The sequence below is a fragment of the Trachinotus anak genome, unplaced genomic scaffold, assembly GCF_046630095.1.
Source record: "Trachinotus anak isolate AG129_WGS33_773 ecotype Australia unplaced genomic scaffold, CSIRO_AGI_Tana_v1 ptg000001l, whole genome shotgun sequence".
In the NCBI taxonomy this organism is placed as follows: Eukaryota; Metazoa; Chordata; class Actinopteri; order Carangiformes; family Carangidae; genus Trachinotus; species Trachinotus anak.
Window position 1 is genome coordinate 18,038,347 of NW_027273852.1, and position 8,130 is coordinate 18,046,476.

The window sequence follows — 8,130 nt, forward strand, 5'->3', positions numbered from 1 at the left end:
TTAAAAGAATTAAATGAATAACACAGAATATAACAGTAAAACATGAGGAGCATAGACAACCATGAACAAAATAGGACACAGGCATAATTACACCTTAAGAAAAGACCCTCTGATATATAATATAAACCTTATCCTGATCACACTCACCCACTACACAAGTGCATTTACATGTATGTTTTCAGAAGCACATATAAGCCTGAAGCCCACATGGTGTGTGTTATTTCAGTGCACTAGAGTAAACTGAAATCAGTAATATAGTAATAACTGAAAGCTTACTGGTTAATGTGGCCTCTGACGCTGGGAGGTTTGGCTCACAGTGAAGTCATAGCAAATCAGGACACAAGGTCTGTTTTCTCTGCTTGAAAAACCCTTTCAACTCTCCATGCTGTGGATGTGGGTGTCGGCGTTGTGGTTTTAAACCAGATGAAACCATTGTGATTGCTGTGGGAACAGAGCCTGTCCTATAACCATCACCATCCATCCGTCCTGTCAGAGTGTCCTTCAGCTCCTGCCTGTTACCTCCCTGCAAGCTGCTCCCGATTAAAACATCAAATGTCAGAACTATAAAACGTCTTCTCCAAAAAAGTCAAGATATTGGAGCCAGTTTTGCACCTAGCCTCCCGGGTGTAATTCTCTCAGATGTGTTCATCTGAAGCAGCTTCCTGAAACAGAATAGAGTGTGTTTCGCATTTGCATGTAGAGCAAATACCATCGACCTCTCCTTCGCTCCTTCCTGCTATTAAATGAGAGTAAATTAGGTGTTATAATGTTGTGGCTGCTTTTAGTGGCTGCTGAGTGCACACACACACATTATGTGTGTGTGTGTGTGTGTGTGTGTGTGTGTGTGTGTGTGTTCTAGCTCTTAATCAGTCATCAAGTTCAAGGGGAAACAGGCGATATATGCAAACACACACACACATACATGAGCTGAGAGGATAACAAGGTCACATTTGGAGATCAGGATTTTCTTTGGCCCAAGTTGCCAGTCTTTAATGATTAAATCATGTATTGGTTCAGGCTTTCATTACTCGGTGTTAGCACATATCAGAAGGTCAGGCCAGCATCATGAAGGCACATGTGTCGGCCAGTGTCTGGTGAGTACAGGTACATACTGTGCATTTGTATGTGTGAGTATTACCAGACACAGACAAAAACAAAAAGTCTTATTTATGTTGTGCACTAGTTTGGAAAATGTTTTAATAGTCACTGTTGGTATACTTTGCTTTCAAGCACTGCAGTTATGAAGTTTACAGTGATAATTGTGGGAGATTTATCAATTAGAAATTATGTTTTTATGAAACATTGTGTTTCTAATTTCAGACAGAAGTAGGCAACATTTTTATGTAACTTGTAAAAGATTTTACCAGATGTATCTAACAAGAGCTTAACAGAGAGATTACTATTACACTAGAAATGTAGGATCTCATTTCTTTCTGACACAATCTCAGATGGATACTATAAAAAAATTAACTTAAGCTAATAAGCTAAAGGAAGACTTATTGTTAATATTCTTACCTATTGTTGTTTACCTTTGTTACCTGGAGGTTAAATACTGTAGGTAGTTAGTTAGATAGTTAGTTAGTTAGTTAATCCCCCAACTGACACTGGGCGAGAGCCGGGGTTCACCCTGAACGGGCCTTCAGTCTATCACAGGTCTGACATATGGACGACAACCATTCACACAACGTTCACACCTACAGGCAGGTCAGAGTCACATGTTAACCTAAGCTGCATGTGTTTGGACTGTGGGAGGAAGCTGGAAACCCAGTGTTGTGTGTGTGCTTCTTCTTGTAGAATAAAATATTGTCCATGTTTTTGTATTAATAAACTTCCTTATTAAAACCAGAGAAAGACATTGTCATTACACAAAAATGTGGACTTCAGAAACTGATAACTGAGTTTCTTTGCCAACTATGCAGAGGAGTGCATCTCATTTAAAATGACAGACATTATTTTTTACTTCACATCAACTAAAGAAGGAAAAGATGACCAAGTGAAGAGGCATCTGACGCTGGGATCCGTGCAGTCTGGAGGAATTACACTGCAGGGAAAACAAGGAAAGACTCTCGTCCAAATTGAGTTTGTCTGAGTGACTTCTGGTTTTTTTGGTGGGCTGTTTGGGGGAGGAGTGGGGGAGATGGGGGAGAGAGGGCGTTCAGATCCAAAGAGACAGTCATTATTTCTCACTTCACAGGGAATAAATGAGCGTTGTCAGGCTGACTAATGACTGGGTCTCTGCTGCGGTGGAATCAGGAGAAAGTCTCCATCCTCTGATGTCAGTCATTTTCTGATGGACCCCGGCGCTGATGGATTGTAGAATCTGGCTCTGATTTCACGCTACACTGGCATCCACTCATCCCCCGATCCCTTTGTTATTTTGGAAATGGGTAATAAACACTCATACAGCAGACATGCATGCATTCACACACACACACACAGACACACTTGTGTGTGTATGCAGATACACACACTCGCTCCTGCTCTGCAGTCTTCATCAGTTTTGACACTTTACTGTGGCCTCAGCTCAGGCAGAGGCTTTGTGCTGGAAATACACAGCATGTCTAGTTCTCAGAAAACTACACAGAGCTCTCAGTGTCTTTGTTGTGCTAAATGGCTGATAATGGCTTTAAAATGCACTCTGAAATAAAGTATCTATATACGTTCTGTCTGCAAAAATACTTGGCGTTCAAACTGAGCAGATGCTTTTGTTGCGACTTTTATTTGCGTTGCTTGGCTGTGATCACTGAAGGAGGAGGAGGGACACCTTCCTCATGACAGGAAGCAACAGGCAAATGAGAAATGTGGCTGTCATTTAAAAAAGCAATTCTGACGACACTGACATAGGAGGGAAACTACGTTTAGACTCATTTGTTTACGTCAGAGATGAATAAAAACCACACTCACTGCTCTGTGTTGACTTAAATACATTCATACACATGCACATTCTGCACATGAGAAACATGAACTACTCCTTTATACCAAACTACATTAAGGACACGGTCATAGTTAGTCTCTTCTCTGAATCTTGGCGCAATCTCCAGGACTGGACACTGATGTTAAAGGTCACATTGACCCTTATGAGTCACTAGAAACGGCAGTGTGACAGTTACTCATGCACTTCAGTAAATTCTACAACAATCAGCTGATGTGAAGAGTTGGTTCATCAAAAATACAAAGAGATATTTTTCATTATGTAGCCTCTTCACCCTCTCACAGGTTTTGAAATATCTGCTGCCAGCAGACTTTTGCCTTCCACCCTAATACAGTGAAGATGAATAGAGTTTTGTTTGTGCAGCTCACGAGAATGAAAAATTTTCAATAAAAAACAATAAAAAATCAGCAGCAGTGTGTCCACATTACCCTGAAAAATCTAAATCATGGAGATTGTTCATAGCTCTCAAAGAAAACTTTGTTCTGTGGGTTATTCAGCACAACTGGAACATTGTTTCTGAAATGACACACTGCTGTTTTTAATGCTTTAAACACTGCACGTGTTCAATAAACTGTGATTTATATGAGCTTCCTCTGACTTGAACACTAACTGTTATCAGCTACTTCGGCAAAGGTTTACGTTGACCTTAGGAACAAAAAGGAAAACAGACTCATTAATGAAGATGATAAAGATTAGACAAGTTACATGTAGAGTTTAAGTCCAGGTCACTCACATACAAACAGACGTTCTGTTGATTTGTCAAACACAGACTAATACAGTTATTAATACATTAATAGTCTTAGGTGTGCTGTTGTCAGACAGTGAATTGCCAAACTGCAAGTGCAGGACTTTTATTCATTTACTACTGCTACTACTGCTACTACTACTACTACTACTAATAATAATAATGACGTTCATACTGAAGCTGAGGACATGTCCTTTTGATCCTCTGTAGTTCTGTGTTTCACTCTGTCTAACCTCCTGCTCTCGTCCTGTCAACACTACAACAGGCAGTGAGACAAGGTGCTGAAACTGACTGCCCCCCTGAGGGAGCCCACAACCCAAACACACACACACACACACACACACACACATATTCAGGCGTGCCTTTTTGCTTGAATACAAACAGTATCGGTATCTGGGTATCTGACTGGCACACAGAGGGAGATCAGGACAAATGAAAGAATAAAACAAGAAAACACATTGGAAATATAAACAATGTTTTCATGAGGAGTAAATTTGACTGTGTCAGTAGTACACTAAAGATATTTGTGTGTAGTAGTGACATGTCTTTACACATTTTGCACCACCCAAATTCATTCCATCAAGCGCAATCAGGAAATTTAACTTAAGAGATTTGATCTTTTCTAATTTATCATGACTATAAACAATCATTGTGATGATTTTTAGGCTTTCCTTTCCTTTTTATGGATGTCCTTTTATTTTTAGTCCCACCTTTACTTTCGCCTCTATTTGGTCTAGGGCTAGATTTTGAACATTTGAAATATTTGGATATATAATCTTACTTTATGATTGACTGAGCAGTGGACACTAGAATCATCCCTCCTCCTTTAAAATCAGGTCATCAGCACTGAAATATGAGGTGGAAAAATGAATTAATAATAGAAACAGATCTACTTCTCCTCCCCATGTTTTTATATACAGTGATCACAAAGGAGTTGGTCTCCACTGCACCCTGATGTCGGGTGACCTCTGACACGTCAGTGATGTCACATCAGCACCTCTGATGCTCACACAACACGACTTTCTGCTGGGAAACTGCAGTTCGAATCAGTGACAATGTCTGTGGTTGGAAGTCACATTTAAAAACCAGTGGAAAGTTGTTCCAGGCTTGACAGTGAGAAATGATGACAAAAAGAAAATCATGTATGATTTACATTATACAAAGTCTGCCTGGTAAACCTAAAGAGGCCCTTAGGGGCCAAACAAAATCAGTGTTGACACTTGTGCTCTAAGCCCAAACATCCTTGTGTATAATTAAGGAATCTAAACATTGGAAAGAAAAAAAAGTGTAGTATTGACTTAGTAAATTTGAAATCCACCAGGTTAACAGTCTCTGAATAATGAAAAACACAATCCATCACAGCCAAGCATTGGCTAATACAATTACACAAACAAAACACTGAATATGAAACACAGATGTTCTATTATAAATGATAGATATTTAATTAGAGCTCTGATTGATGATCATACTCATTATTATTCATTACTCAATTTTTTTTCTGATCAATCAAATTGTTTAGTCTATTGAATTATCATCACTGTCTTCAAGACTGTGTTATATTCAATATATTGCTCAAACAACACTCTAAAACTCAAACATATTAAGTTTACAATGATAAAAAAAAGAAAGAAAAACATTTGAGATTATGTTTGACATTTTTACTTGTTAAATTACTAAAATTACAAAATTGCTCGTCATTTAAATAAATGTAATTAATTTTTCATTGTTATCTGACTTATCGTTTCAAATTTCACTGTGTAACAGTAATAGTAACATACTGTATATGGGGATAAAATGAGATAAATTAGCCCACTACATAAAATAATCAGGTGGGAGTGTCCATCTGATTTAAAGCCAGATAACTGATACCTGATTAATCAAAGTGCTTAATCACTCTGATGAAGGAGGCAGTCCCTCAGAATAATCTGCAGCACTGACCAACTGAACAAATAGAGATATTAGAGCGATAGTAACCTCAGTAGAAACGATGCAGTAAAGTCTGGTCAGTTCTCTACTATCCCATGCTATATGTTGTTATATTGCCGACCCTGAGTACAGACATACATACAGACACACTCTTGTGCACGTGCATAGTCACACAGATTAGTAATGAAATCCAGATCCTCCTTGGGGAAGAAAACATCGCTTTACACAAAATACTTTGTCCTGAGTGTTTATTATGATTGCTGAGGCTTCCCACTCGGAGAACAGCAGGCCGGAGAAGGAGCAGCGCTGCAGGCTGTGTGCGGTCGGCCCGGCAATTCAATCACTGACACATTCTCTGGTCTGCACAGTATCACGCTTTATTATTCTTTATCCCCTCAGCCAGATTCTGTCCTCCCAGCCAAAGACTCATCTCTCTGCACATCTGGCTGCTTGCTTATCCATCTGATCCATCCATCCATCCATCCATCCACCCCTCCGTCCATCGGCTCATTCATCTGTCCGTCCTCCATCCGTCCATTCATCCATCTATCCATCTGTCGGTCCGTCCATCCCTCCATTCATCCATCCATCCGTCCGTCCGTCCATCCCTCCATTCATCCATCCATCCATCCGTCCGTCCGTCCGTCTGTCCGTCCATTCATCCATCCATCCGTCCATCCATCCATCCATCATTTCACTTGGGTGGTGGACGTCCTGTGGGCTCCTAATGCCTACAATGTCAGAGGGGAGAACCTGTCTGTCAGCGTCAGGATCCAGAGTCTAGAAAACACACACACATTCACACATCTTTGGCCCCTCAATCAGCAGACCCAGTCCCCCACCCCACCCCACTCTCCCATCATGCCTTGCCTGGTTGTGTTATCACAGGTGGAGTGTTGGTCGTCACCAGTCGAACTTTCCTATCAGCATCTCTCCTCAGCACAGGAGGGCTGCTGCAGAGTGTGTGTGTGTTTGTTTTAAAGAAGTTAGACTCAGTATGTGTGTATATATTGGCATAGATGTATAATGTGTACATTTATACAAAGTGTCTGCGTACATGTAAACTTACATGGTTTAAATGTAAGCATACAAGTAGTAAATGAGGAGAAGGAAGAGGGAAGTTGAGGGAAGATGAAGGTGAGGAGAAAGACAAAAAGATAGGAGAATGACGAGAAGAAGGAGTTGGACAAGGAAGAGGGAGAGAAAGAAGACAATGGTGACAATTATCGAGACGGAAAGTGAGAAGAGGGTTGAAGGTGTGAAGTTGGGGAGGAGGAGGAGGAGCAGCAGCAGGAGGTGCAGAGAGGCAGATGAGAATGAAAAATGAATTACACTGATGGTGAAAGGAGAAAGGTTTTGTGATGAAAATGCAAAGTCCTCACTCATCACCTGGACGGCCTCCCTCTCCCCTCTGGAGATCAGACTGCTGAGTTTCTGTTTCTTCTTCTCTGCTTCAAACTGAGTGATGGACACTTTTTAACACTAAAATTCCCAGTGAAGAAGAAAAGTGAGAAAAAAAAACACATTTACTTCCTAAAAACAGACTCAGTATCAACACTGTGTATAACAGTTACATCATACTGCATCTGACACTGAGTTATTGTGTTTGGAAGCTCTGTATCCTCTGCTGCACAATCATAATATTTATATTTATTTAATGACATTTTGATATTGATTCAAAGCCAATATAAGTAGGATTTGAACATGTCTCATGATGGTGTTCCCCAGCAGTATTTCAAGAAAGATGCTGTGGATCCATGAGCTGAAAGTAACAAACACAAACTGCACTCATTTTCATTTGTCATTAAACAATTCTGTGAGGACACAAGTTTAACACAGTGAATTTATTGTTATTTAATGATGTTTTAGATTCATGTTAACACAAATTTTTAGATTTTGTCAGACAAATAATTTTCCTTTCCTTATTAAAAGTAGTTTTTATTCTATATCTGTTTTCTAGATATATTATCTTCTTGATTTGTCTTAATTTCAGGACACCATTGCTTTGTTTTCCAAAGATATACAAAGATATACATACATACATACATTAAATTGCTTAATATATTGTAAAAGTACATTTTTTCAACATAGCACTTATGAATGGCAGAATGACATGTAAGAAGTGTTATATTAATGAAAATGTCTCTAGCACTTATTTGAATTTACTAATACATTATTACATTTAAATGAACAATCTTTGTGATGGTGCCACGACCAGCTGTGACTTTTAGGGTGGATACTTTGATCCAGTGTGTTACACTGACTGGACAGCCTCCTCAGGGCACCAGAACTCCAGCGGCCCTGAAAGTTACAGCCTTACAGTTTGCAAACTGGTTTGTGTTAATTCAAATAGAAAATGTGTGAGAATATGCTACACTTAAGCTGTGCTTTGATACACTTTCAGCCCACATTCATAAAATAATCTGCAGGCCCTGTAGCTGTGTCAGAGTCCAGTTTGAAGACTTTGATTATTTTGGTTTTGTACTTATATACTGCATATCCCTAAAACAATATGTGTATAATCCAA

At 39.5% G+C, this 8,130-nt stretch overlaps 1 long non-coding RNA gene across 1 annotated transcript in view; it reads left to right on the forward strand.

The window, feature by feature from the left end:
* Positions 1-2,497, forward strand: part of LOC139623567 (uncharacterized) — a 37,657-nt gene extending 35,160 nt beyond the window's left edge. Inside the window, exon 11 of the long non-coding RNA XR_011691550.1 lies at positions 2,195-2,497. This is a non-coding gene — a long non-coding RNA (uncharacterized lncRNA). The remainder of the gene's footprint in view (positions 1-2,194) is intronic.
* Positions 2,498-8,130: the final 5,633 nt, after the last annotated feature.